This window comes from Eucalyptus grandis, chromosome 3 (genome assembly GCF_016545825.1).
Source record: "Eucalyptus grandis isolate ANBG69807.140 chromosome 3, ASM1654582v1, whole genome shotgun sequence".
Lineage (NCBI taxonomy): Eukaryota > Viridiplantae > Streptophyta > Magnoliopsida > Myrtales > Myrtaceae > Eucalyptus > Eucalyptus grandis.
The window spans coordinates 29363270-29367543 of NC_052614.1; the positions used below are offsets into that span (position 1 = coordinate 29363270).

At 37.0% G+C, this 4274-nt stretch overlaps 1 long non-coding RNA gene across 1 annotated transcript; it reads right to left on the reverse strand.

Moving 5' to 3' along the window:
- Window positions 1-2724: 2724 nt before the first annotated feature.
- On the reverse strand, window positions 2725-4032 carry LOC120291206. The gene is made up of 2 exons (XR_005549122.1): window positions 3941-4032; window positions 2725-3565 (listed from the first exon to the last, which is right to left on the reverse strand). It is a non-coding gene; the product is annotated as an uncharacterized LOC120291206 (long non-coding RNA).
- Between the last annotated feature and the right edge of the window lie 242 nt (window positions 4033-4274).

A 4274-nucleotide genomic window follows, 5' to 3' on the forward strand; every position in this document is an offset into this window, starting at 1 on the left:
TGTAATAAAGATGGACAAATCCTTAAAAGTAGAATAAATTTTTTATTTTTCTGACAATTTTTTTAGGACCACCATCCCGAGTTTATACACCTAGCATTCGTGTAACCCTAAAGAGGGGGCCTTACAAATCCCTTAAAAGTAGAATTCATCCTAACACTTCTATGAAAAAATTCCAATAAAGATCATGCAATGGGATGAACAATAACTGTACCAATTATTTTCCTTAAATCTATAACAATTTTTTCCTTAAGTAATTTATTTTCTTTTTTACACTCTATTATATACTAGAATTCATCCATGCACGTTGTGTCAGGAAAAATGAAACTATAAGGAAATATCTCATACATACTAGGGAACTCAAAACAACGTGGATGTTTATATAATGTTCTTTAAAAAGTAATGTAAGTCGACAGATATTAAGCGATGACATATTCCATTAGATGATTTAACAATCCTATAAATTACAGAAATTACGAAATATGTATAAAATTCTACAAATCATTTCTTTTATTAATTGTGGTACCCAAAATTTAGTTACAAGTAACGTAAAATGCACCCATTAAAAATACCCTTTACGTGTGCAGTTAAAATCGATTTGAATCAAAGAAACACATCAGGTATAGATTTGCCTAATGATAAAACAGCAGTAACATAGTATCAATCTAAAACTATAAATGGAATGCAGAAAAATGACCAACAACCAAATATTAACATCTCTATTTTCTTTTTCTTTTTGTAAGCTAATTGTTCGATTCGATAAAAATGAAAAATGCAATTTTGAAAAATCTACACATGCTACATTCTCTCCGTCTCCACAACATAATATCTATGAATACTATATCGAAAGAATGAGATAAAAGTGATCGAGGGTGACATTCTTTCCGTCGACCAAAATGTACAGTGGGGATATACAAGTAGCATTATCTCTCCAATCACATATTTGACATATATCAAAGTCATTGTTTGATTCGATTTACTTCTAGTGAAAGCTCAACGGTTGTGTTTCAAACCTATGGAATGAGGGATTGGTGCCGTAGGCATTCTTAAAGAACAAGATTTGTTTGAATTAAGGCAACAAAATTCAAATGGAAAAAAAAAAAAGCAATAACATAACAGTCTTCAATCACATGAGACACAAGACCTCGTGTGATTGAAAGAAAATATAACATGTTATACTTAATTATCCGTACATACCTTAAGATGAGTCCAACCGTCCCAAAGTTCGTCTATTCAGCTCCTCGATAGGTCGAGGATGGGTAGTTTTTTTGGCATAAGTTAGTCGCACCCAGCATTAAAGGATCGTACTTCCAAGAAAGCCATCTCAATTCTGAAAAGAGATCCTCAGAGTCTCCAGAGAGGTTCCCACGGACCATTTTAAGAAATCTAATACTTTGGCATTTTCATAAATTTATCTGATGTCAAAACAGTGGCTGTTATAAACCTGCCAAAGTTCATACAGATCGCTTCAACAATTTCGTTTCCCTAAAATGAGGAAAAAGTCAGCTAAATGCGAGTACCAAATAATGTTTGAAATGAAGGGAAAACAATCCAGGGAAGATTTCTGCAATGAACAAAGCAAAGGAGGGTGCACTTAAACTTGTACCTTCTTTCTCTTGATCGTGTCAAGAGCTTCTTCAGATTCCACAACCGTGAACGTTTTCCTAGATCTTTACAATTTTCTTGGTATACAATGCTCTTGCCGAAGTCTTTGACCTGATCATGCGTCCATAGTTGATTGTTTTCTCCAATTTTCACTAAGGACATCAAAAGCAGAACTTCAATACCCTCATCCGCAAAAAAATCTGCAGTCATCCCACATGTAATCTGCATAACTCTTATTTTCTCCAGCTAGAAAGTAAGCAATATCAAGAAGTACTTGTTGTTGCTGATGATCGAATGCCTCATAACTCAACATCAATTTTTCCTTCACATCCTTATGAAGGTAATGTCCATTTTTTTCAATGTATCTTGCCGCACTACTTTCTTTTTCCTATATAATAATGAGCCCATCACTTCAATAACCAAAGGAAGCCCTCCGGTTTTTGAAGTAACTTTCTTAGATAGACTTAAAAATGCATTTGGAGGAGAGTTGCTTCTAAAGGCATGCTTGCTAAGGAGCTCAAGAGCTTCAAGATCCTTAAGCCCCTTAGCTTCATAAATCAAACAGTGGTCAAATTGATATTGAATCCACTTAAAACACTTATGTTTCTTATTGTAACAACAATTCTACTTCCCGAACCAAACCATTCTGTCTTTGCTGCTATTGGCTCCTATGAATTACATCATCAAGGACAATAAGAACTTTCTTTATCTTGAATCTATCTTTGATCATATTTATCCCGTGATCAATGCTAGAAAGTTCAAATCCTACGTTGCCAAGGATATCAGAGACTACTTGTCTTTGCAAATTGGACAGATTAGAACCTTTTGATGCTTCTCAGATATCTGAAATGAAACTACAACTTATAAAGTTAGTAAAAATTTTGTGGTAAACAACCTTGACAAGAGTTGTCTTGCCTATTCCACCCATTCCACAAATTCCGATGAGCCTTATGTCCTCAGATTCGACATTCAGCAAATCTACTACTTCATCCACCGATTCATTTATTCCAACTAAATGATCCGATATATGAACATAAGACACCCTAAGCTTAACCAACACTTTTTAAGCAATCAACCGTACAAGTTCCCCATGGCTGTGTCAACACATACAATGTAATCAAGTTAATTAAAAGATTGGTGGCATTGTATATATGCAAGATCTAACAATACATGAAGTTACAAAATTGACGCTGAGTGAACAAAAGAATGAATACATGGTTTTTTGGTTCTTTTCAATCTAGACAATGGACTATAATGCTTATGTAGATAAGGTGATCCTTGAGCCTTCAGATAATGGAGCGTAGAGTTCCATGTGATATTCCATCACAATTTTTGGTCTGGAACACAGAAAAAGCTGTGCTCTTCAAATTATAATCTGCATTCAAGCAAAAGAAACAAAGAGAAAAGGAAAAATGGAGTTGAATGCATTAACATACCTCGTGTTCTTGGTGTCCCATCCCTTGATTGCAGTAACTTCCTCAGGCACCTTGGTACAATGCTACATGACATTGACCCCCATTTTTCTTCATCCAGAGTTAATGCATCCCTATATACTTCACTTTCAAGCTTCACATCGAAAGGATCCACATCATAAAATATGGGTATAACGTCTAGTTCGTTGATTTTCCTACACTGCATCATGTGTCCCAGCTCATGTAAGCACAAGCTACCGGAGGCATAGCCTCTGGAGAAGATGGAAATGCAGATTCTAGAGTCATCAGTGGCCTGGAAAATCTTTAGGCCAATCTCTTCACCAACGTCGATTCCTTTCCTGTCTAAGAAAACATAGATACCCTTATTTAGCAAGGCATCATAGAGGGAATCTGTGAAGTCAGCGCAAGTTTCAGATCCTCGAAAACTTAAGAACACATCAAAGTCAGCTCCCGATTAGCCATGGCTTGTGGATCCAGTTTCTGAAGTAGAGCTCCGTTTCCTTTCCATCTTAGTTGCGTCTGCTAAAATTCTGAAAGCAAATCACAAAAGATTTGACATGCTTTTCTCATAAAAAATCACGTAAAACCATACCACATTTTAAAGCAATTTTACAAGACTTGGATGATGGAAAACATGGTGTTATGCAATTCAAGGAAGTTGGAAGAACTCCATTTGGAACGGGGATCGACGAGCGATGGTCAGGTAGGAAAGTGAGGCTCGGTTCCCATTTCCATTCCCATTGTGTTGTGGCATCGATCCAAAGAAGTGGTAAAGATATAATTGAAGGATTAAGAAATGGTCTAAGCCCCACAAGTTGACATAATTTGAAGGAAGTAAACTCCAGTATGGTCGATAATCAAGGTGTGACCAGAACCGAAGCGTGGCTCGGAAAATTCATCCATACCTCAGTCACTTTCGAGCTCCTTGCTCTGCTGTTGCTATGGCAAATCTGGAAAGCATGAAACATCCTCGTATTCAGAGCTCAAAGTCCAAACCACCCAGGCAACTCATCGACCTGGCTCTGGTGATGGTTGCATGAGACACAGGGGAAGAAGCCATTGCTCGTGTACATCACCGTGACGGCTATGGCTTCTTGATCGATTGCTTTGCTCGATTGGGGAGAGTAGCCTCTGCGTTACAAGCAGAAGACCTACCCATTGTTGAATCTGAAGCAAAAGCCGAACTGAAGTTAAGAGTTGGAAATAGAACAGTCTGATATGGTGCAGGAGGTTGTTCTT